Source organism: Dendrobates tinctorius, unplaced genomic scaffold (assembly GCF_039654945.1).
Source record: "Dendrobates tinctorius isolate UK_male_01 unplaced genomic scaffold, ASM3965494v1 ptg000049l, whole genome shotgun sequence".
NCBI classification, from domain to species: Eukaryota; Metazoa; Chordata; class Amphibia; order Anura; family Dendrobatidae; genus Dendrobates; species Dendrobates tinctorius.
This window is the reverse complement of record NW_027361717.1, coordinates 4696672-4723966: the sequence shown is the minus strand read 5'-3', so window position 1 is coordinate 4723966 and position 27295 is coordinate 4696672.

Sequence of the window (27295 nt, the reverse complement as noted above, 5' to 3'; positions counted from 1 at the left end):
CCTATCAGCGACCGGCCCCCCCGCCGGGTATCGCTGATCGTTCTCGAAAGCCCTGGACTTTTTTTGATCGTTGGTCTCCCTCTGGCCAGCACGCATCGCTGCGTGTGGCAGGCGGGAGACCATCGATCAGCGAGCTGGAGCTGGTATCCAAGGTAAACCGCGGGTAACTAAGGGCGCGCGTCACTTAGTTACCCGCTGTGTACCTTAGATACCAGCGTGCTGGCGCTGGGAGCTAGTATCCAAGGTAAAGAGCAGGTTTCTAAGCACCGCCTCCTTCCTCGAAGGTAGCTGAACTGAACAAAAGGGAGCCATATAGCTGAATAGCAGCGCGGCGCGCCTAGAAGCTTCTGTTGGGATTTTAGAAGGCTGCCGCATGCCATAAGCTAAGCATTAGGTACAGGTACTAAGGAAGTTTGGCTAGCTAGGTCAGTGGATGCTGATGCAGGTGCCAAGACTCTGCCGCTCTGCGCCAGCCACTGAGATGTAGGACTGTAGCCAGGTCCCTACACTTTCAATAGTTTCTCTTTTGTTAAATGTTCCTTATCGTTAGAAACAGTTCACAGGAAAGAGAGACGTGTATTTTACATGTTTTGAGATATCTTTCCCTATATTGGTGGGAGGCCCCCACTTGGTGGGTGGCCCAGGGCCCGGGCCCCTTGGGCCCCCCCTAAATCAGGGCCTGCATCTCTTGACTCTGTTGGAGAACAGTTCCAAGTTACAAATTGTATATCTCGCTCTGCAAGACCTGTCCTGTCTCACCTCATATGTACAACCCATTGCTGTGAATGGGCACTGTGCAATCCTTAATTTTCCCTATGGTGGTATAGCAGAGGAAATCAACACTTACTGCTAAAGTTTTAAGATTACAGCTGTTTGCTCGGGATTCTGCTTTGGGGACACTCTCTCGTCAGTTTATCAACAGACCCTAGTACAACAGATAGCCCCATAACTATAATCCTATGATTACCATTACAAGTGCTGTACAGTTTGTGCTGTATTGTAACTGCTATATGGTCCCATTCGGCATCTTTGCTCTAATTATATAATTACTCTGAAGGTCAAGGAAAAACTCACCCTGTGGTCTGCTTTATATCACCTATCTGCAGTGTATACAGCACATGCATAATGGCCAAACATGACCTCTCATCCGCTGACCTTTCCCACTCTTAGTCTGGCATTATCTAATTTGAGTCTTATGTCTTCTCCAGGATATCTAAACATAATAAATTTCCTCCCCTACCTATACCCTTGTCTAGTTTATAGGAAATTCCCGCTGAGTTTTCTTCCAGAACTACGCTCTCCAACCGACATAACATTGTGATTACAACAATGCTGAGGAAGCTCACCATTGGGTATAAACTTGAACCTAAGTCTATGAAGTTTTGTTATCGTGACCTTAAAAAGCAGCACCGCTCTACATTTTGAGACCACTATGGCCATAATCGAACGATGGAGCAAATAAACAAAGTATCATATTTAGAAAAAAATGCTGCTATTCATATTAGGGGCCTACATTTGATGTTTAAGCCCCTGGGGTGTGCGCCACTGTATCATGAGGGCTCCATGTACTCAACGGAAGCCAAAAAAAGGGTCCTTTGGTCCTGCATTGGACTGGGAAGCTCCAGTAAGCCAGCCATCTTCTTCCGATATTGTAGTAAGCTGCACTAACTCATCAAAAGACACAGTTACAAAAATATAGTTATTTTTTTACAATTGGAGCCTATAGGTACAAATGTCATTTTATGCCTATTAGAAAGATAGGTAACAACTATTCGTATTAAATGACTTGGCGTTTCCAACACTAGAGTTGTTCACAATTCTGAGATGTTCTGAATTCATATCTATAAGGTGAGTTTCACATGAATCTCTTTTTTTTTTATTTTGTGATAGATGGATCAATTTCCATCATTTTTTTTTTTTTTATTAATTCATCCATCAGTATATGGTTAGTGTTTACCTTCTGAGTTTCACTAGTTTTTCTACTATGGAAGAGAAACTGATAGAAAAGACTTACTCCACATTCACACGTTCAGTATTTGGTCAGTTTTTTTAACATTGAAATCTATGGAAATCGGATCTGTTAACCGTTTTCCTCCAGTTTTATTGGTTCCAGTAAGAAAAAAACAGATCCTTTACAAATGGAAGAAAACGGATGGCTAATTAGCGTATCCGTTTTCCATAGTCTTCAGTGTTAAAAAACAAAACAAAAACAAATCCAGCAGAGATCAGCTTTTTTGGCCAACAGATTGCTGCTGGATCCCTTGTAATGCATGATTATTGGACACGTGAATGTAGCCTTAGGCAACATTCAGTATTTGGTCAGGATTTTACATTAGTATTTGAAAGCCACAACCAGGAGTGGAACAATCAGAGGAAAAGTATAATAGAGACCCGTCACCACTTCTGGATTTATCACCCACTCCTGAATTTGGTTTACAGATACTGATGTAAAAAAGTAACCAAATTTTGGACATGTGAACATAACCTTAGTTTATCATCGACCCATACATTGCGTGCGTGACTTTATTCTGTGACTTGGACCAAAAACAAAAAAGGGCCTACATACCTTAATGGGAAACTATCATGTAAAATAACGCTATTAATAGCTTTGTGACACTATGTGGCGCCTGCAGTGAAAGACCCTCTGATGGGAGGAAATTATCTTTATTCCCCCCATCAGCATTTGGGATTCAGTCGTAGTGGTGGTGGCGCCGGTGTGGTTTCAGTCACCGCTCTGTGCTGCTCAGCATATACATACACTGCATTTCATAATCTTTTATTGACAAATACGTCAAGTTCACACAAAGGCTCAATAGTCACAGTGTTGACCCTTATTTTTAAAGGCTTCTGTCCTTTGTCTTGGCAGCTGGATATCGGCTTCTGGTCCAAACCCAGACTGATGGCCACCCATTCTCGTCTCATCAGGGCCCAGAGTTTATCACAAGTTCTGTGCTTTTGTTTCTCAACACCCTTTTTAAGGATTGACCAATGGCATTGAGATTTGTTGACTTTTCTCACCATGGACCCAAGATTTAAATGTTTTGTTCCCCGAGCCACTTAGGTATCATTTTTACCTTGTGACCTGGTCTTCATTGTGCCAGAAAAAGTATTGGTGATCACCAAAATGCTCCTGGATCATTGGGATGTAGATGTAAGATAAATATAATTTACTAGCCTGGATAATATGTCTGTTGGGCCTGATTGTTATCATTCACAGACAGCAAAACAATATATTACAAAAATTGCATAACTTTTCATTGTCTGTCATTAAGCTGGTAACTTTTTATTTTTTTTAATATCAGTAAAGCCTGTTACACTGTATATAAGATTTTTCACTTGCAACATAGAGAACTTGTGCAGATTTGATAATATTTTCCGTACAGTAATGACTTTCTCGCTTTTTTATCTAGTTTACAACCTAGGAGCTTGGATTTGTGCCTTCTGTTCCTATAAGTAGGTTATTGTCCATAGTCCATCAGCAGGACGGCGGCAATAACAAGTTACTGGAGCCACGTGATAACATTTTGGTGTGGATACGGTGTATTTTGCGCACATCTCGCTCTGTTTTCTCAAACATTCAGCATGTTTTGTTCCGATACGGCCAGATTGTAGCAAGCAGCCTGTGTTCCCCCCGGGATTCATGCTGATGTATAACACAGTTTCTCTTGGCTCTCACTCTTCACTATTAGCTCACCACAACCTTCATAGATAAACTGGTGCTGAAATGTAAGATGAAAGAGTGCAAGAGAGGATGATGGCACAGACCTCCATGTGTTTCCTCTCTACGTCAGCTGCAGACACTTTGAAGCTACGCATTGAGTGAGGTCAATCATCATCATAAATGGGACAACAAGATGGAAAATTTGGAATAACATATTAACACAGACTGAGGCTTTGATGGCTGTTTATTCATGGCGTCTGGATGTAATATACACATAATGGACATTGACAGGTAAATGAATATGGCCAATTACAACTTTTGGAAATGTGGCTTTGAAGGGTTTCTCTGGGAGAGCGATAATAAAGCTCAGTTAAGGGGATTATCCGGTGAAAATAAGTTTTCACATATACACAAATTGGGATTGTAATTTGTTGACCATGGGGGTCCACAGTGGAGCCGCAGTTGCACATGTTCCATTCATTCCCTATGGCGGCTGCAGAGAAGACTTTTTCTGGCAGCCCCAAAAAGAATGAATGGAGGGGCGATCAAATATCTCAGCTATTCCAATTTGCAACAAGATAAAAATGCCCCTTTTTAAAATAGCAGAGATAGATATCCTATTTATTTTATATGTAGGAGCTCCTCCAATATGTTTCCAGTTTCTTCAAACTAGTCTTCTTTCTCCACAGAACAAAGTAGAGAAGCCTTAAAATAACCATTAAAGGGGTTGTCCAGGCTTGTAGTTCAAGTCTGCTGTCACTCTGTGTGCGCACTGTCATGATTCAGTGGTACCTTGCTCAAGACCGCAAATATGAAATTTGCATACATGCGGTTACATGCCAACTAGACACGCCCAGCCATGCTTAATACCAGTGACGTCTAGTCGGAATGTGGCTGGAAGTATTCAAATCGCATACTTGTATTCACATGACCGACCTCTCCTGGTACCAAAACTGGAGAATCGTGACAGCGCACACTGTGAGGATTCACAAGTCTGCAGTCACATAGAGTGACTGCAGACTAGAATTACAAGCCTGGACAACCCTTTTAACTATTCAGCTTTTCAACCCCATTAGAGAAACATGAATAGAGAGTAATTGAAGGTTCATATAGTGCATTAATATTGCGGTCACATCATGGCTAAAAACTGTGGCATGCAGCCATTGCTTGTTTTCATATTGATTTTTAACGGGGTATTTTGGTTGAATTTATTTAATTTTTTTTTTCCTTCCGGTACTTAGAGGGAACTTTTCCCATATAAAGTGCACCTTCATATGCAGCATTCTAGAATGCAGTATATATGTTCCCGATGCGCTCTGCATAACACAAAAAATAGCTTTTATTATACTCAATAACGGTGCTGTCCGATGGTTGTCGCTGGTCTTGCTCCAGGGCCTCCTCTCTTCTTGCGATCGTCGTCCTTCTTCCCTGCTTTATGTGGCTGACGCGTCCTATGTCATCTACACAGTGTCTTCCATCGTGCTCCTGCACAGGCGTACTTCTCTCTGTCCTGACTAGGGCAGAGCAAAGTATTGCGGTGTGCATGCGCCGGCGCTATTTGCCCTTTCCCCACACATGCGCTTTACAGTACTTTTCTCTGCGCTTGTGTAGGAGCGTGATGAAAGACACTGTGTGAATGATGTAGGACACGTCATCCACACAAAGCAGGAAGGAGGACAGATAAAATGCAGGGAACAGAGACCTCCTGTCTCTACATACAGCTTAGAAGGATTCAGCTAGTGAGTTTTTAATCACATGGTGTCACAGACCTAATGGAAAAGAGAAGAATTAGTTGGGTAGAACGTCAAAATGAGCAATTGCAAGTGCACAGTGCAGTATAATATGATGGCTGCAATTTAATAAGAGAAATAAAACTTTAATGGGAGAAGGTCTTTTTTAAGCTTACCAATGTATAGATCAGGGTTTTCTCGTACTTTGGCATTGATGACTTACGTTAGGGACAGGTCATCAATATCAAATTAGCGAAGGTCCAGTTCCCAGCACTCCCTAAAATCAGATAGGATGATAGAAGGGACTGTTGCGCTCTGTCGAGCACATCTGTCATGTTTACTAGGTAACAGCTTGCAACATTTTGTAGTAGCTGTATCTGGTAAAACAACTCTCCAGGCTTAGCTGCAATACCTGGCACATCCATTAAAGAGGTTCTTAAAGGGAATCTGTCACCCTTTTTTGAGATATCATATAATGATATCATTCAATTGTGTGTCACATAAGGATTCTCTTTTGCTTCCCCCTGACCCCGCACCTTTCATGCATAAATACCTTTTTTATATCGCTTCAGATGTATGTAAACTGCCGCTGTCCGGTCCGCTGGGCGGGGCTTATTTACCTGCTCCCCCCCTCCCTGTCTTGCTCTACGCATTTCTTCTTGTGTAGAGCAAGACAGGGAGAGGGGAGCGGTTGAATAAGCCCCGCCCATCGGACCGGACAGCGGCAGTTTACATACATCTGAAGCTATATAAAAAAGGTATTTATGCATGAAAGGTGCGGGGTCAGGGGGAAGCAAAAGTACTAAGAGAATCCTTATGTGACACACAATTGAATGATATCATTATATGATATCTCAAAAAAGGGGTAACAGATTCCCTTTAAAGAGGAACTGTCACCAGTAAAGAAGTGGTGAGTTTTTGCTCTTATTTTAATCCTGCTGTTCCCTTGAGTATGTTTTTTTTTCTCTTAAAAATCCATCAGACGGTTCCTGGGAGATGAGCTTTATTATTTAATGTTTATTTTTATGATCCTTTCCAAGGGGGCATGGCTCACATGGTAATAATGTAGATCAACCTAAAGATATACCCTGCAGATAATCCTGTGAGCCTCCCTGCCTTGATAAAGTCCATAAAAATTACCACAAAATAAAAAAAGTCTATATTTCTGGAACTGTTTTTAGTTTTTTTTCTAAATGGTTCATGGAATTCTCTAGGGGCGCGTCTTTAGGCCGCTGCACTATTACCCTATGAGAAACGCCCACTTAGTAAAATTCTGAAAATGAGCATCAAATAAAAAGTGTTAGCGAAGCGCTTGACTAGGGGTTTTCCCGGAGTGGACCCTATGGGCCGTGGCACCGAGGGACCCCGGATGAGCAACCTGGTGGAACCGCCCCCTATACAGGGAGCTTTAGGCTCAAGCCCAGGAGTTCGAATACCATGGTAGCCGGAACCAAGAGTGGCGGCTCGGACTGGACTGGAGTGAGATAGGCAGGAGGCTGAAATGCGGGTAAACAGGACCGGAACCGGACTGCAGAAAACAGGCACAGGCAGGCGGAGTGGAGTAGGACTGCCGGAGCAGGTACAGGAAGGCACAGGCTGGCAGGACCAGAGCAGGACTGCTGGAACAGGTGCAGGCAGGCACAGGCTGGCAGGACAGGAGCAGGACTGCTGGAACAGGCACGGGAAGGCACAGGCAGGCAGGACCGGAGCAGGACTGCTGGAACAGGCACAGGAAGGCAGAGGCTGACAGGAACGAAGCAGGACTGCAAGGAACAGGCACGGGAAGGCACAGGCTGGCAGGAACGAAGCAGGACTGCAAGGAAGCACAGAGGGGTGAGAGCAGGAGCCGTGCACAGACAAGGCGCGGGGGCCTAAGGCTGAAGATACAACAACGATCAGGCGCCTCCCCTAAGGGAGGGCGGCCTGATATAGGTGAGGATCTGCCCCCATTGGTCCGGCGGTGCTACCGGGTCAGGGCACCGCCGGAGTAGAAGCCGTGGCCTATGGCGGATGCGCAGGAGTTGCAGAGACGTCACTGGCCGCGGACCGGTCAGATGAGGATGCCGCCGCCGGCGCTGGAGGGAGGAAGGCTGCTATGCAGGCAGGTACGTAGGAGCGCGTGCGACGGAAACCGTGGCATGGCGCGAGGTGGGGGCCATGACAGGGCGCAAGGTGGGGGCCGTGACAAGGCACGAGATGGGGGCCATGACAGTACCCTCCCCCTTAAGCCGCCCTCTGCTGTGATTGGCAAAAAATCTGAGAATGCGGGGAGCGTTGATGTTCTCCCGAGGCTCCCAGGATCTTTCCTCAGGACCAAAACCCTTCCAGTCAATCAGGAAAAAGGTTCTCCCTCTGACCCTTTTCATGGCGAGAATATCTCTTACCTCGAAGGCGTTGTCGGAACCCACTGGTCGAGGAGCAGGACAGAGTGAGGGATGGAACTGATTGAGTACCACAGGTTTCAGGAGAGAGACGTGGAAGGTGTTCGGGATACGGAGCGAAGCAGGCAACCTCAGCTTGTAGGCGACTTCATTGACACGTTCCAGGATCTCTAAAGGACCGATGTAGCGAGGACCCTGCTTGTAAGAGGGTAACTTTAACCGGATATACCTGGACGAGAGCCAGACTTTATCCCCAATGTGAAACGGCGGAGGATCTAACCTCCTCTTGTCCGCATGATTTTCCATCCACTCACTAGCCCTCTTGAGTGCCGTGGTGGTCTCGGACCAGATCTCAGAAAATTCTTGGGGCAAAGAGTTGGCGGCAGGTACCCCGGAGGCCGGAGCTACAGGGAGAGGTATGTTGGGATGTCTGCGAAACACCACGAAGAACGGTGACTTGGTAGAGGATTCGCCGGCATGATTATTGTAGGCGAATTCCGCCCAGGGAAGCAGGGCAACCCAGTCGTCCTGGTGGGCGTTGGAGAAGTGGCGAAGATATCCCGTCAACGTCTGGTTAGTTCGCTCTACTTGTCCGTTGGTCTGCGGGTGGTAGGCGGATGAGAAATCTAGGGATATATCCAGGAGTTTGCAAAGGGCTCTCCAAAACTTGGAAGTAAACTGGACTCCACGGTCAGATACGATACGTTGCGTTAGCCCGTGAAGCCTAAAAATCTGATGGATGAAGATCTTGGCTAATCCGGGCGCAGAGGGGAGACCGCTCAGAGGAATAAAGTGTGCCATTTTGGAAAAGCAGTCCACCACTACTAGAATCACCGTACAACCGGAAGAGCGGGGCAAATCGGTGATAAAGTCCATGGCAATAACTCTCCCACGGCCAAGTAGGAGCCGGCAGAGGGAGCAGCAGACCAAACGGAGACCAACGAGGTATTTTATTCCTAGCGCAGGAGGGACAGGAGGCAACGAAGTCTGCCACATCTTGGCGGAGAGTTGGCCACCAATAGTGCCGAGATATGAGGGCAAGAGTCTTCTGAATTCCAGCATGGCCTGCCAATTTGGAGGAATGCCCCCAAAGTAGAACTCTTCTTTTGGCACTGTCAGGCACGAGGGTCTTGCCAGGAGGTGGAGAAAGCAAACTCAGTGGTGCCACGGTGATAATCTTCGTGGGTTCGATGATGTGAGACGGTTCCTCCCCAACCTCGGACGGTTGGAAGACTCTGGATAAGGCATCGGCCTTGGTGTTTCTGTGTCCAGGGCGAAAGTGGAGCTCAAAATCGAAGCGAGCGAAGAACAATGACCATCTGGCCGGCCGAGGGTTGAGTCTCTGGGCGGACTGAAGGTAGGCCAGGTTCTTGTGGTCCGAGTAGCTGACAAACGGATGGACAGCTCCTTCCACAAGATGACGCCACTCTTCCAATGCCAACTTGATGGCCAAGAGTTCACGGTCGCCAATCGAGTAGTTGCACTCGGATGAGGAGAAGGCTTTGGAGAAGAATCCACAAGGGCGCAGGAGACCAGAAGCGGTTTTCTGAGATAACACAGCCCCGGCACCAGTCGAGGATGCGTCCACCTCCAGCACGAAGGGTTTGCTGCTCTCAGGACGGGACAAGACAGGGGCCGTGGAAAATGCCCATTTCAGTGACTGGAAGGCCTCTTCAGCCTCTGGTGTCCAGGAGGTTGAACTCGTCCCCTTCCATGTAAGGGCGAAGATCGGCTTGGTAAGCAATGAGAAGAAACCAGGGGAAGAGTCTTGAGGAGATCATTTGCATATTCCCAGTGCCTACAGGGATAAGTGAAGAGTCTCCGCGAGCTCAACGATCACTGGGTTTTGGCCGTTGCAGCTGAAAAGAGGAAATCGGAGAAACCAGGGGAAGAGTCTTGAGGAGATCATTTGCATATTCCCAGTGCCTACAGGGATAAGTGAAGAGTCTCCGCGAGCTCAACGATCACTGGGTTTTGGCCGTTGCAGCTGAAAAGAGGAAATCGGAGAAACCAGGGGAAGAGTCTTGAGGAGATCATTTGCATATTCCCAGTGCCTACAGGGATAAGTGAAGAGTCTCCGCGAGCTCAACGATCACTGGGTTTTGGCCGTTGCAGCTGAAAAGAGGAAATCTGAGAAACCAGGGGAAGAGTCTTGAGGAGATCATTTGCATATTCCCAGTGCCTGTCGGCGCGCGAATTTTGGCTCATCTTTCCTCTTTTTAAGAAATCTCAAGATGGAAGAGGCCAGGAGCCATTTGGTGAGCTGCATTTCTTGCTACATGTTCACAGATTTACCAGTGGAAAAGCCAAACTTCACATGCCACAAATGCAAGCTTGTGACCCTGTTGGAGGAAAAGTTGCAAAATCTCGAAGAGAGGTTAGCTACGTTGAAGATCATTAAGGAAGGTGAAGAGTTCTTGGACAGAGCAGAATTATCTCTTCATGTTACAGAAAGAGAAGAAATTCGAAGTGCACCTGAAGAAACAGAGGATTGGAGACATGTGACCCAGAGAAGCAGGAGGATCAGGAGGCAGTCAGCACCCATACTGCTCAGAAACCAGTACCAGGCTCTCACGCAGGAAAACGATGAAGAAATACATCAGGATAAGACTTTGCCAACAAACAGCAACCTTGTACGCCTTCAGAGTCCTCCTGGATGGAGAAAGAAAAATGTTGTGAAGAAGAAACGGAGAGTGGTGGTCATGGGGGATTCCCTGTTGAGAGGAACAGAGGCCGCTATCTGCAGACCGGATATAACTTCAAGAGAAATGTGCTGTCTTCCAGGTGCAAAAATTAAAGATGTGTCTGACAGGATATCAGGACTCTTCAGACCTACAGATGACTACCCATTCCTGCTACTACATGTGGGGACAAATGACACCGCAAGAAACGACCTGGAAACCATCTGCAGAGACTTTGAAGACTTAGGCAAGAAAGTGAAAGAACTGGGAGCGCAGGTGGTCTTCTCTTCCATCCTCCCAGTGGATGGCCATGGAACAAGGAGGTGGAATAAGATTCTGCAGGTGAACAACTGGCTACGTCGATGGTGCCGTCAGCAACGATTTGGATTTCTGGATCACGGAGTGAACTACTTATACGATGGACTACTTGCTAGAGATGGGGTGCACCTTACGAAGACTGGAAAGCAGGTATTTGGAAGTCGCCTTGCTACACTTGTAAGGAGAGCTTTAAACTAGAACAACATGGGAAGGGAAGCAAAAGACCAGAAAAAGCCATACACCTGACAAATGCTACTGAGAACTCTGCTATTAGAAGTGGAAAGGAAGAACAAAGACGAAAGAATCTAATTAAAAAAAATATTGGAGAAAGAGAAACCAATCACAAACTAAAATGTTTCTATACTAATGCACAAAGCATGGGCAACAAACAAGGAGAATTGGAACTACTAACACAGGAAAAGAAATATGATGTCATTGGAATCACTGAAACTTGGTGGGACAATACACATGATTGGAATACAAGACTAGAAGGATACAACTTATTTGCAAGAAACAGACTTGATAAACGAGGAGGGGGTGTCGCATTGTATGTTAGAAATGCGTATATCTGCACAGAGATTGAAGCTTCAGAGACTGGGAGTTCTGTGGAAACTGTTTGGGTAAGAATACAAGGACAGAACAATGGAAAGGACACCATTGTAGGCATTTACTACAGGCCGCCTGTGCAAGCTGAAGATATGGATGAACTCTTTATGCATCAAATGGCCAAGTTCTCCAAAAAATATGACATAGTTGTCATGGGAGATTTCAACTATCCAGACATTTGTTGGGAATCTCTCTCAGGCAAAACTAACAGGTCAAGGAAATTCTTATCCTCTCTTGCTGACAACTTTATCTTCCAAAAGGTAAAGGAGAAAACAAGGGGAACTGCTACCTTGGATCTAATCCTTATAAACAGGGAGGAAATGGTTGAGGAGGTAAAAGTGGCTGGGACCCTAGGAGGTAGCGACCATGCTATTTTAGAATTTTGGATAACTAGAGGCGGAAGACCTGTGAAGACTCAGACGTCAAGGTTAGATTTCAGAAAGGCAGATTTTAAGGGATTCAGAAAGAGAATTGGAGGGATCCAATGGCTGGATATCCTTAAAGACAAAAATGTCCAGGAAGGATGGGAAATCTTGAAAAATGAAATTCTCAAAGCACAGTTGTTAACAATTCCGAAAAGAGGGAAGAATAGGAAGCATTTAAGGAAACCAGGATGGATGAACACAGAACTTAAGCACATGCTAAAAAGGAAGCAAAAAATGTTTATAAAATGGAAAGAAGGAGGCATATCTAAAGAAGAATATAATGCTGTCTGCAGAACCTGCAAGGCACAAATCAGATTATCTAAAGCTGAAAATGAATTGAGGCTTGCAAGAGATGTCAAAAGCAATAATAAAGGATTTTGGGGATATGTCAAAAGTAAAAGAAAAGTCAAAGATGCTATAGGATTTTTACAGGATGAAAATGATGAAATTGTAAGACAGGATGTTGAGAAGGCTGAACTTTTAAATTCCTATTTTGCATCTGTTTTCTCTCAGAAAGGAAATGTAACATCAACTGTTATTCACTGTCCTATTAAGGGAATAGAAGAATCCAGGATATCTATAAACAGAATGATAGTGAGGAAACACTTAGCTAACCTAAATGTATTCAAGTCTCCAGGTCCAGATGAATTACACCCCAGAGTACTGAAGGAGATAGCAGAAGAAATTTTTGAACCCCTCTCCATAATCTTTGAAAATTCTTGGAGAACAGGAGAAGTGCCAGAAGACTGGAGAAGAGCAAATGTTGTTCCTATCTTCAAAAAGGGGAAGAAGGTGGACCCAGGCAACTATAGGCCGGTGAGTCTGACTTCTATACCAGGAAAGATCTTTGAACAAATTATTAAACAACATGTATGTCAATACCTGGATAAGAATGAAGTGATTAAACAGAGTCAGCATGGGTTTGTAAATAATAAGTCATGTCAGACTAATTTAATTTCCTTCTATGATGGTATTACTGATTGGGTGGATCAAGGAAATGCTGTAGATATAGTATATCTTGACTTCAGCAAAGCATTTGACAAAGTCTCTCATACAATCCTTATTGAAAAAATGACTAAGTATGGAATGGACAAGGCAACTGTTAGGTGGATTCATAACTGGCTTAGTGATCGGACCCAAAGAGTGGTCGTAAATGGCTGCACATCCAGTTGGAAGAATGTCTCAAGTGGGGTACCACAGGGCTCTGTCCTGGGCCCTGTATTGTTCAACATCTTTATCAACGATTTAGATGAAGGAATTGAGGGTAAACTGATTAAATTTGCTGATGACACAAAGCTAGGAGGGATAGCTAATACTAGAGAAGAGAGAGAGAGGATTCAAAAAGATTTAAATAAACTGGATAAGTGGGCAGCAACTAACAGAATGGTTTTTAACAGGGAGAAATGCAAAGTACTACATCTGGGCAATAAAAATGAAAAAAGCATATATAGAATGGGAGGAATAGGGCTAAGTGACAGCACATGTGAAAAAGACTTGGGTATACTAATAGATCACAGACTGAATATGAGTCAACAGTGTGATGCAGCAGCAAAAAAGGCAAATGCAATTCTAGGATGTATTAACAGAAGCATACAGTCAAGATCACGTGAAGTCATTATTTCCCTCTACTCCTCTTTGGTCAGACCTCATCTGGAATATTGTGTCCAATTTTGGGCACCACATTTGAAAAAAGACATCAACAAACTGGAGCAAGTTCAGAAAAGAGCGACCAGAATGGTGACCGGTCTGCAAACCCTGTCTTATGAGGAAAGGTTGCAGGATTTGGGAATGTTTAGTTTGCAAAAGAGAAGACTGAGAGGAGACTTAATAGCTGTCTACAAATATCTAAAGGGCTGTCACATTGTAGAAGGATCAACTTTATTCTCATTTGCACAAGGAAAGACTAGAAGCAATGGGATGAAGCTGAATGGGAGGAGACACAGATTAGATATTAGAAAAAACTTTTTGACAGTTAGAGTGATCAATGAGTGGAACAGGCTGCCACGAGAAGTGGTGAGTTCTCCTTCAATGGAAGTCTTCAAACAGAGGCTGGACAGACATCTAACTGGGATGATTTAGCGAATCCTGCTTTGAGCAGGGGGTTGGACCAGATGGCCCAGGAGGTCCCTTCCAACTCTACGATTCTATGATTCTATGATTCTATGATTCTAAGTGCGAAATAAACTGCCTGTAGTAGTTAGCGAATCCAAGAAAATGTTGGATAGCCCTTATACCGATGTGGCGGGGCCATTTAAGAATGGCGGACAGTTTCTCGGGATCCATCTGCAGCCCGGCGTCAGAAATGATGTAGCCCAGAAATGGAAGCGAGGTTTGTTCGAACAGGCATTTCTCCATTTTGGCGTACAAACGATTCTCCCGAAGATGCTGAAGCACCAAACGGACAGTCCTCCTATGCGACAGAAGATCTGGGGAGAAGACAAGAATGTCATCCAAGTACAATACCACACAGGAGTACAGGAGGTCCCGGAAGATCTCGTTGACGAATTCCTGAAACACAGCCGGGGCATTGCACAGACCAAAGGGCATCATAGGTACTCGTAGTGACCGTCACGAGTGTTAAAAGCGGTCTTCCATTCATCGCCAGCACGAATACGGATAAGATTGTATGCTCCTCTGAGATCCAACTTGGAGAAGATCCGCGCCGCTCTGAGGCGATCAAACAACTCAGGGATGAGTGGAAGAGGGTACCGGTTCTTGATAGTGATGTTGTTCAAGCCCCTATAGTCAATGCAAGGGTGCAGCGAGCCGTCTTTTTTCTTAACGAAGAAGAAACCGGTTCCTGCGGGGGAGGAGGACTTCCATATGAATCCCTTGGCAAGGTTCTCCTTGACATACTCGGACATGGCTGCGGTTTCTGCGGGAGACAATGGATAAATCCTACCCCTAGGAGGCGTGGAACCAGGGACTAACTTGATTGGACAGTCGAAAGGCCGGTGCGGGGGAAGGATCTCTGCCTCCTTCTTGTCAAAGACATCGGCATAGGACCAATAGGCCGAGGGAAGCCCCGAGAGCTCCAGAGGTGGACGTGCGGTAACAACCGGACGAATAGCTCTCAGACACCGGCCTTGGCACGAGTGTCCCCAGCGCAATACCTCCCCGGAAGACCAGTTGAGGACTGGCTGATGAGTCCGGAGCCATGGGAGGCCAAGAAGGCTGGCGTGAGACAACGCGGGTAGCACGTAGAAAGCCACTCTCTCCCGGTGCAGAGCGCCAACTTGCAGCACAAACTCCTCGGTGACCATAGTGATGGGTTCCAGTAAGGGTTTGCCGTCAACGGAAGCAATAAATCGGGGGTTCTTCAGGGTAACCAGGGGAATCCGGTATTTGTCAACCTCTTCACGCCGGATGAAGTTACCTGCCGAGCCCGAATCCACGTAGGCCACCTCGGACCCACGCCTCTCCCCTGAAAGCAAAAGAACAGAGATCATGAGGGCCTGATCGTACTTTTAGCGAGGCGCTTGACTAGGGGTTTTCCCGGAGTGGACCCTCTGGGCCGTGGCACCGAGGGACCCCGGACGAGCAACCTGGTGGAACCGCCCCCTATACAGGGAGCGTTATGCGCAAGCCCAGGGGTTCGAATACCATGGTAGCCAGAACCAAGAGGGGCGGCTCGGACTGGACTGGAGTGAGATAGGCAGGAGGCTGAAACGCGGGTAAACAGGACCAGAACCAGACTGCAGAAACCAGGCACAGGCAGGCGGAGTGGAGTAGGACTGCTGGAGCAGGTACAGGAAGGCACAGGCTGGCAGGACCGGAGCAGGACTGCTGGAACAGGTACAGGCAGGCACAGGCTGGCAGGACAGGAGCAGGACTGCTGGAACAGGCACAGGAAGGCAGAGGCTGGCAGGAATGAAGCAGGACTGCAAGGAACAGGCACGGGAAGGCACAGGCTGGCAGGAACGAAGCAGGACTGCAAGGAAGCAGAGAGGGGTGAGAGCAGGAGCCGTGCACTGACAAGGCACGGGGGCCTAAGGCTGAAGATACAACAACGATCAGGTGCCTCCCCTAAGGGAGGGCGGCCTGATATAGGTGAGGATCTGCCCCCATTGGTCCGGCGGTGGGTCAGGGCACCGCCGAAGTAGAAGATCAGGCGGGGAGAGCCGGCTGCGACCTATGGCGCATGCGCAGGAGTCGCAGAGACGTCACAGGCCACGGACTGGTCAGATGAGGACGCCACCGCCCGCGCTGGAGGGAGGAAGGCTGCAGTGCAGGCAGGTACGTAGGAGCGCGTGTGACGGGGACCGTGGCATGGCGCGAGGTGGGGGCCGTGACAGGGCGCGAGGTGGGGGCTGTGACAAAAAGTCCCATTCTCCTGGAACCGTATGGCGTATTTAAAAAAATTGCATGCTTGGGGGAGCGGCAGAAATGAAATACAGTGTGTCCATAAAGTCATGGTGCACTTGGACCAGTCACAGGAAAGTATAAAAGTATACCACGTTCCCTGGATCTGACGCCCTTAGACTTTTACTTTTAGGGTTATGTGAAGCAACTTTTGTACATTGAACGTATCAATGACACTAATCACTTAAAACAGAAAATCACAGACGTTATTCACTCTGTTACACCAGAACTGGCAAGAACTTCACTATTGTTTGGATGTGTGTAGGGCAACAAACAGAGCCTACATCGAACTGCACTGAATAGGTATGAAACTGGGAGAGTTTTTCTTTTTTTTGGAGATTTCACATTTCTATTGTTTTTTGTTGCTTTCCAGTGACTGTTCAAAAGTGCACCATGACTTTACGGACACACTGTATAAGCAAAAACTGGGTGTCAGGGTCCTGTCAGCGCCGGCGTGCTGCCTCCGCAGAGCAGGGACTCACCCGCACTGTAGGGGGGCCCGGGGTCAGGTACGGCCGGGAAGCTCAGACTAACAGGACCTGGGGACGCTGAAGTTTAGCAAGCAGTGAAGGACCTACGGTCATGTGACTGCGAGGGGCGGGGCTTAGCGTCCTGCTGCCAGTGATTGGCAGGACACAACTACAGGAATACTCAAAGTCAGGCAAACGGGTGTCATACACAGAGATAGCACCAGGGATGAGACAGAACGGATAGTCAGGGCCAAGCAATGGTCAAAACCAAACAGACATAGAAGGTACCAAGCAGAATCCAACAAGTAGTATCCAGAGAACAGACTGATTCAAAACCAATGTATCAGGCAACCAGAACACAGCACAAACACACTCAGGGGTCAACACACTCTGCCAAGGGCGAAAGTATAACTGACAGGGATAGGAGCTTCCTGAGGCTTTAAGAAGCCTTCCGAGAACCAAGGAGATGCCACAATAATAAGCCCCAGGTGTGCAGGTAAGAGTCTGCACTGAGATCATAACATTAACCCCAGAAGTGCAGGTCCACCAGCACTGGTTCCAGACATTAACCACAAGCGTGTGGGTCCAACCCGCACTGGGATCATGACACTGGGCACTTCTGACCTGGTTTCAGGTCCAAAACACTCATAAGGTTTTTCTGTAGAGAGAACAGATGTGGTAATGATTGGTACAGTAATGTTGAAAGATTTTATTCTGGAATCCCTCAAAACTTGTGGCACCATAGCTCCTGGGTGTATACTTTGTTTTCTTCAGGTTATAATTATCTTCTATGAAATTCTTCTCTCTGAGGCATAATATGTATAATATATTGGCTGATTCATCTTTGCACAGTGCACATCCTGGGGACACGTTTCTTCATATGTTTCACCTGTATTCTTCATGTTTTAATCTATAGTTTTATAACCTATATTTTTTTTATTAATGTTCATTCATTTTACCCTTTAGAAACCTGTTATCGTGTTCTACTATTTCTTAAGTTTTATTATTATTTGATGTCATCATTCTTTCTCCCCTTCAGGTTTGCTGCTGAATCTTCGTTATGTCATATCCACCTTCCCTTGTTCCTAATGAATGAGTAATTAGGGGTTGAGCAGTATTAATTGTACGTTATGTTGTTTTATGTCCTCGGAATGTTACAGTGACTCATGAAATATTGTAAAATGTCACTATTCACAAGAAATCCTCTTCTGTATTATGTAAATGGAAATACACCACAATATGAATGTATCTATAATTAATATAGGTGGGTATTCATATAGAATAATAATATACTACACAAAGGAAGAGGGAGTGAATAGCCACAAGAAGCAGAAGAATAGATATGTCCTAAAACTGTATAATTATATTAGCACATGAAGATAAAAAGATATATTAAAATTGTGTGTGTGGGCGGCAATACGCAAAAGAAAGTTCATGACAAATGTCAGAAAGTGGGGTATCAAATAAATAGTCATGTTGTATTCTATATAGCATAAAATATATAGCAGATAAATTTAAAGCAATTTCAATAAATTAATACAAATAGTGAAATATATATATATAAATAAAAAAAAAAAAAGGGCAGCACTACCAAAATTAAATAGTTGGTGCAAAACCTATTCAGCAGTGTCCAAACAGCCAAATTAACAAAAGTAAAAAAATAGGCAGCACTCAAATTAAATGTGAAAAAAAAGTGGATACTTTACTGATCCTCAAGTGGCAACGTTTCAACGGTGACCCGTCTTTATCAAGCAATGTGCTCATAGTCAGTACAAACTTAAATAGTAGTAACACATGTGTATACAATTTCAATAATTAATCTGTTTTACATATTCAAAATGGCCATTGCCATAGTAACATTTACAAGTGCTCCATACAACATATGTGCATATGTCCGAAGATCTAGATTTACAAAGTGCAACAGTGCATATACAGTGCTTAAAAAGACTCAGCTTGTCAATAAAAATGATCATGACTAGAGTTGAGCGATACCGTCCGATACTTCAAAGTATCGGATCGGAATGGATCGGCCGATCTTTAAAAAAAGTATCGGTATCGCCGATTCCGATACCGGAAGTCCCATTCAAGTCTATGGGACTTCCGGTATCGGAATAAGAAAAACCCTGTTTTTGCCTTGTACAGCCTCTCTGGGGTCTGTACGGGGCTTTCGGGGGGCTGTGCCGGCCTGCCAGGGGGTCTGTGCAGGCTCCGGTGGTCTATGCCGGCCTGCCGGGGGGCTGTGCCGGCCTGCCGGTGGTCTGTGCAGGCTCCGGTGGGCTGTGCCGGCCTGCCGGGGGGCTGTGCCGGCCTGCCGGTGGTCTGTGCAGGCTCCGGGGGGCTGTGCCGGCCTGCCGGGGGTCTGTGCCGGCCTGCCGGTGGTCTGTGCAGGCTTCGGGGGTCTGTGCAGGCATCGTCCGATGGGACTACAAGTCCCATCGGGCGATGCCTGCTACCATGACAGTGATTGACACATTAGCCAATGATGGGACAGTAGTAGTCCCATCATCCGGCTAATGTGTTAAATGTTAAAAAAAAAAAAAAAAAAAAATACTACATACATACTACATACATACTACATGCATGCTACATACATACTACATGCTACATACATACTACATGCTACATACATACTACATGCATGCTACATACATACTACATGCTACATACATACTACATATATACTACATGCATGCTACATACATACTACATGCTACATACATACTACATGCTACATACATACTACATATATACTACATACATACTACATACATGCTACATACATGCTACATACATACTGCATGCTACATACATACTACATACATACTACATGCATGCTACATGCATGCTACATACATACTACATACATACTACATGCATGCTACATACATACTACATGCTACATACATACCACATACATACTACATACATACTACATACATACTACATGCTACATACATACTACATATATACTACATGCATGCTACATACATACTACATGCTACATACATACCACATACATACTACATACATGCTACATGCTACATACATACTACATATATACTACATGCATGCTACATACATACTACATATATACTACATGCATGCTACATACATACTGCATGCTACATGCATGCTACATACATACTACATACATACTACATGCTACATACATACCACATATATACTACATACATACAATACATTCATACAATACATACATAGACATACAGTACATATAACATAGAGTAACATACTTACCAATACTTGTCACATTGTTCCCCGAAGCCATTGTCTTTTCCGGAATAAATATTAACATAACAAACCACAAAAATACTCACCCACGATCCGAAGCAGTCCAAGAGTGTGTCCCACGACGATCTTGGGTAGAGAACTGCAGCATCAGCTGATGCTGCCATTCTCTACGGGCTGCAGGAATCCAATGACGGAAGGTAGGTATCCTTCCGCACTGTATTCCTCCGCCACTTAAAAAAAAAAAGTCCCTAGTCTCACTTTATGCCATTGCTGTGTGGGAATTTCCCACGCAGCAATGGCATAAAGTGAGACTAGGGACTTTTTTTTTTTTAAGTGGCGGAGGAATACAGTGCGGAAGGATACCTACCTTCCGTCATTGGATTCCTGCAGCCCGTAGAGAACGGCAGCATCATCTGATGCTGCAGTTCTCTACCCAAGATCGTCGTGGGACACACTCGTGGACTGCTTCGGATCGTGGGTGAGTATTTTTGTGGTTTGTTATGTTAATATTTATTCCGGAAAAGACAATGGCTTCGGGGAACAATGTGACAAGTATTGGTAAGTATGTTACTCTATGTTATATGTACTGTATGTCTATGTATGTATTGTATGAATGTATTGTATGTATGTAGTATATATGTGGTATGTATGTAGCATGTAGTATGTATGTAGCATGCATGTAGCATGCATGTAGTATGTATGTAGCATGCATGTAGTATGTATGTATGTAGTATGTATGTAGTATGTATGTAGTATGCAGTATGTATGTAGCATGTATGTAGCATGTATGTAGTATGTATGTAGTATATATGTAGTATGTATGTAGCATGTAGTATGCATGTAGTATGTATGTAGCATGCATGTAGTATATATGTAGTATGTATGTAGCATGTAGTATGTATGTAGCATGTAGTATGTATGTAGCATGCATGTAGTATATATGTAGTATGTATGTAGCATGTAGTATGTATGTAGCATGCATGTAGTATATATGTAGTATGTATGTAGCATGTAGTATGTAGTATGTATGTAGCATGCATGTAGTATGTATGTAGCATGCATGTAGTATGTATGTAGCATGCATGTAGTATGTATGTAGTATGTATGTAGTATTTTTTTTTTTTTTTTTTTTTTAACATTTAACACATTAGCCGGATGATGGGACTACTACTGTCCCATCATTGGCTAATGTGTCAATCACTGTCATGGTAGCAGGCATCGCCAGATGGGACTTGTAGTCCCATCGGACGATGCTTGCACAGACCCCCGGACATCAGCACAGCCCCCCGGCAGGCCGGCACAGCCCCCCGGCAGGCCGGTACAGACCCCCACAGGGTGCACAGACCACCGGCAGGCCGGCACAGCCCCCCGGCAGGCCGGTACAGACCCCCACAGGGTGCACAGACCACCGGCAGGCCGGCACAGCCCCCCGGCAGGCCGGTACAGACCCCCACAGGGTGCACAGACCACTGGCAGGCCGGCACAGCCCCCCGGCAGGCCGGTACAGACCCCGGGCAGTCCACACAGCCCCCCGGCAGGCCGGCAGAGACCCCCGGAAGGCCCGAAATGACGGCGCATCATGATGCGCACACACCGCGCATCATGATGACGTCAGGCTGTCAATCAACTTTGAACTTCCGATTCCGATGCCGAATTCCGATATTGAAAAAATATCGGAAGTCGGTATCGGAATTCCGATACAGCAAGTATCGGCCGATACCCGATACTTGCGGTATCGGAATGCTCAACACTAATCATGACACAACTTATGAAGGTACTAAGGCTTATATAGTTAAAAAAATTGGTATACTTTACTCACATCCATGCAGCTCTCTGTCACTGCTGGCAATTAGCTTTGGTCAGTGTTGTTTGTCGCTGCCCAGCTCCAACATGTGATTCATCACTGCAAGGCCGATCATTGCAGGATGCCTGAGCATGCTCACTAGACATACTGTTCAGAACTGCCATTTTACTTCAGGGCGCCACAGCCCTTTTGCTGATTCCATGTAAATACATGTATTAGTGCCTGGGGTTGCGGATTTACACCTGGAATGGTCACAAACCCTAGAGGCACCCACCAAGGTGACAATATGGTTGTGTTGCTGTTTTTACAAGATATAACAACCTCACACAGTCTCTCTTTACAGCATTACCCAATCCTGAATACCCTTTCACCACCAGAGGTCACTCTCTATGCAGCTCCCATTCACTCTATTTCACACATACCAGGCATTAGTATACTGCAGTGAAATGGCCATAAAACTCATTCTATAGAAAAATGAAAAAATATATATTTTTACATAACGCCTTTTATTAAGTACCCTTCATAATCTTGTGGTCACTATCTTCACAGCATCATAGAACTGGAAAAAAAATAAAAAAGATATAATTATAAACATATCCATATATATTAAAATATCAATAGCACATACATCACACAGAAGTCAGGTTACATGGAAAGTTATAGCCAAAAAAGGTAAGTTTCTCAAAACATATGTACCTTAAAATCAACGTTTAATCCTGCCGGTTTTAATGTCCCCAATTCGTATATCCATCTCATTTCCAATTTTTTTAAAACTTCCGTACGGTTCCCTCCTCGTCTATGTACCGGTACATAATCTATAATTCTAAATCTCAAATCTTTCTCTGTATGTCCTTGTTCATTAAAGTGCTTAGGGACAGGCAGATCTTTGCGTTTTTTCCGTATGTCGCACCTATGCTGATTTAACCGTGTCTTCAGATCACATGTTGTTTCTCCAATATAATAAAGTGGACATGGACATTGTAACATGTATATTACATAATCTGTATTGCACGTTAAAAAATGTCTGATGTTTAACGTATGTCCTGTACGAGGATTTTGGAATGTGGAGCCTTTAAGCATTAATGGGCAGTTTACACAAGATAAACAGGGAAAACAACCCTTCCGCTGAGTATTTGTTAGAGTCAACTGCTTAGTTTGTTTTAATGACCCAATGTCTGCTTTAATCAATCTGTCACCCAGACTTCTACTCTTTCTATATGCAAGAATTGGGGGGTTTTTAAATTCCTCTATTTGTGGACACCCCTTATTCTGAATCGGCCAATGGTTCATTATAATTTTAGATATTTGTGGACTTTCTTCACAGAAATTACTTACAAAAGGAATTCTACTCATATTATCCCGTTTTTTCTCCTCAAACAAATCTCTCCTTTCCACCTCATCCAGTCTCCTTTTCTGTTTAGCCAATATACTTTTGGGGTACCCCCTCTGTACCAATTTTTTACTCATATTGTCGACTGTCTCTGTTAGTTTTTCATCTTTGCTAACTATTCTCTTAGCACGTAGATATTGACTATATGGAATAGCATCCAGCATTTTTTGTGGGTGATGGCTAGAATAATGGAGGAGGTTGTTTCGATCCGTCTTCTTGCAAAAAAGTTCAGTATCCAACCTCTCTCCATCCTTCCTTATCAACACATCCAAAAATTCAACTCTACTCTGGAACATTCCATTGTAAATTTTATGGTTTCATTAATAGAGTTCAAAAAGTCAAAAAACTCTTGAAGCTCTTCACGTGATCCAGTCCAAGTCAGAAAAATATCGTCAATGTATCGCCACCATCCCCCTACTTTGGGGAAATGGGGCGACACATAGACGAACCTCTGCTCCAGAGCGGCCATCATGAGGTTTGCATATGAGGGGGCCATATTTGCCCCCATAGCTGTACCCCTTATTTGTTCATAATACTCATCACCGAACATAAAATAATTTTTTGTTAATACCAATTCCAAGAGGGACATGATCATCACTATGGCTTGATTAGTAAAATTGGTTCTGGACAAGGCTTCTCTTACCACCTCCAAACCTTCTTTATGGACGATAGATGTATACAGAGATGTTACATCAATTGATACTAGCCAATCTCTTGTAAAAACAGCAACACAACCATATTGTCACCTTGGTGGGTGCCTCTAGGGTTTGTGACCATTCCAGGTGTAAATCCGCAACCCCAGGCACTAATACATGTATTTACATGGAATCAGCAAAAGGGCTGTGGCGCCCTGAAGTAAAATGGCAGTTCTGAACAGTATGTCTAGTGAGCATGCTCAGGCATCCTGCAATGATCGGCCTTGCAGTGATGAATCACATATTGGAGCTGGGCAGCGACAAACAACACTGACCAAAGCTAATTGCCAGCAGTGACAGAGAGCTGCATGGATATGAGTAAAGTATACCAATTTTTTTAACTATATAAGCCTTAGTACCTTCATAAGTTGTGTCGTGATCATTTTTATTGACAAGCTGAGTCTTTTTAAGCACTGTATATGCACTGTTGCACTTTGTAAATCTAGATCTTCGGACATATGCACATATGTTGTATGGAGCACTTGTAAATGTTACTATGGCAATGGCCATTTTGAATATGTAAAACAGATTAATTATTGAAATTGTATACACATGTGTTACTACTATTTAAGTTTGTACTGACTATGAGCACATTGCTTGATAAAGACGGGTCACCGTTGAAACGTTGCCACTTGAGGATCAGTAAAGTATCCACTTTTTTTTCACATTTAATTTGAGTGCTGCCTATTTTTTTACTTATATATATATATATATATATATATATATATATATGTAAATGATGTACTGCATATATCAATTAGAAGACATACCATAAAGAGAGGAGAACACAAAAAGCAGAACCTCAAGACTCCGACAGACGTTTCGCCCTTGGCTTTCTCAGAAGTCCTTGACTCCTGGAGGTCTAGAGCAGTGAAGGGGGCAGTAGTAAATTTAGGTTGATTTTTGGAGATTCAATGCCCTTCTAGGAAACAGTTGCCCAGTTTACCATCTTCAAAAACGTTGATATGCTGTTGATTTAAATAACGTATGCAACTGACCCTACAAAGATAGAGACTCTTAATAATCGCTGTCTACTCTGCCTAACAGATATAGAACCGAGTCAACAAGATCGGCGATTTTCGTGCTTTTCTTGATGAGGGAGATGGAGTTAGCTGCTCCTGATTCATTAATGTATCTGTGTACCATGCCACAAATCTTACTCTAAGATTTCCGGCATAAGTTAAGAAACCGCTCATCTTGAATTAGTGAACTTGTAGCATTACACCCCTGTTGCACCCCAGCTCAATAAAAAACTGGTGTGAAAACATGAAAGTTCCAAAATTCATATTTGCATAAAAATTTTTGTGACTTTTCAAAGCTTTTTATGACAGATTCTGCTATCAAAGCTTTGATGAATCAGGGCCATAATCTTGAACAAGGGTCCCCCTCTGTAAAGTTGTCATTCATAATTCATTCCTCCCCAAAATATTATTTGAGAATGAACCAGACAACACCAAAGGAACAATCTCCTTTAGTTGTCTCCTGAAGGAAGAATGTTCGCAGGTTCCTGGTAAAGGTTCCATTTTATACTCATTAACTAATTACACCATCTACATAATTGGTGTTATATTGTTTATATAGAAAACAGTACAATTGCACAATATAATAGCAGAAACTACAGATGCAGTTCGGAGCTCAGTAATAAAGTTATGAAAGGTAATCATATTCCACTCAGGACACCATGATGTTACACAACATGACATGATGGATCATATCCTGCATCATCAATCAATACAGCGTATTAGGAATCTGCATGGGCATGATCGCTGGTCTCCCGCCTGCCACATACAGCGATGCGTGCTGGCCAGCGGGAGACCAGCGATCAAAAAAATGTCCAGGCCATTCGAGGACGATCAGCGATACCCGGCAGGGGGACCGGTCGCTAATAAGTGTCACACACAGCGATCTCGCTGTGTGTGACCGGGGCTTTAGCTGACACTCGGATCAAACTGATCAGAGTTTGACCCGAGTGTCATTTACATAACCGATCCAATTCTCTCAATGCTGGTGTGACCCCGGTCATAGAGGAGGTTGAAATTTTAAAAAAATGTCATGAATAGATATAACATGCAAAAGTTTTCAACTAGACATATCATGTTCCATGTGAGCTTTGCACTATCAAAAGTGCAGTGAGTTGTATTTTCCTTTTCTTTATTTTTTTTTACACTTTTAACATTAGCCCCGAAACTATGATGATCTGGCATCATGCCTGCCTTGAGCATGGCAAATTATCAGAAACATAGGTAAAAGAACAAAAGGCAGCCAGTGTTACTGCTTGAAGTAGTGTTAACCCTCTGCGGGAAATGTACAATTTGTATAATTTCTGCAGAACTGTTTTGGGGTCTTAATCAATCAATCACATCCTTCCCCTTTCTATGCCAGTCATTTACTGTAGGTTTCTATTGGCATTTGCCCACCAGTCAGTCCCACATCTACTGGAATATGAAAAATCCCAAAAGTATTTATTAATCATAATCTTATTAAGTTTGACCTACTTTCCAGACATTTTTAAGAGCCTACACAAAAATTGAGCTTGGTTTGAGTTGGTACACATGCAGCATATAAATGCATGTTCACATGGCCAAAAAAGCATACAAAACCTACAAAAGACAAAATGAAAAAAACCCTGCTATAATTAAATAAGTAAAAAGCAAAAGTACATTTAAATCATACAGCGTTCTTAGTAATACTGTATTTGATAAAACATGGCATAAAAGCCGTCCCACCATCGACAAGGTGACTCTGTGGTCGGGGCGATCCTACACTGTCTAGTATTAATAACCTTATCATGTGTCAAAGTTGACGTCTGTGTGAATAAGGGCAGACAAGGACCGGGTCCCAACCAGTGGACACCAGTCAGGGGAAGCTTCTAAATACAGTGTAGGACCGCCCTGACCACAGAGTCACCTTGTCGATGGTGGGACGGCTTTTATGCTGTTTGATCAAATACAGTATTACTGAGAACTCTGTATGATTTAAATGTACTTTTGCTTTTTAGACTGGGTTCACACGTAGCGGAACTCTCGCGGATATTACCGCGAGAATTCCGGAATTCCATTCCGTAGGAAAATCGCATTTTAAATTCCCGCGATTTTCCTGCGGCAAAACTAGCATTTTGCAAGCGTAATTAGCTTGCAGAATTGCTAGCGTTTTCCAAGTGATCTGGAGCATCGCTTGGAGAACTGATTGACAGGTTGGTCACACTCGTCAAACATAGTGTTTGACGAGTGTGACCAACTTTTTACTATTGTGGCCGCCTATGCGGTATCAATAGTAAAAGATAGAATGTAAAAAATAATAATAATAAAAAAAATTGTTATTCTCACCTTCCGACGTCCCGCGCAGCCTTCCCGCCTCTCTCCACGCTCCTGGTCCCAGTAATCCTTTGCGACAATTACCCCGATGATGTCTGTTCTCGCGGGATCGCGACGCCTCGCCATCATTCGCGATGATGTCGCGCGAATGACAGCGAGACTTCGCGATCCCACGAGAACGAACGTCATCGCTCGCAAAGGCTTAT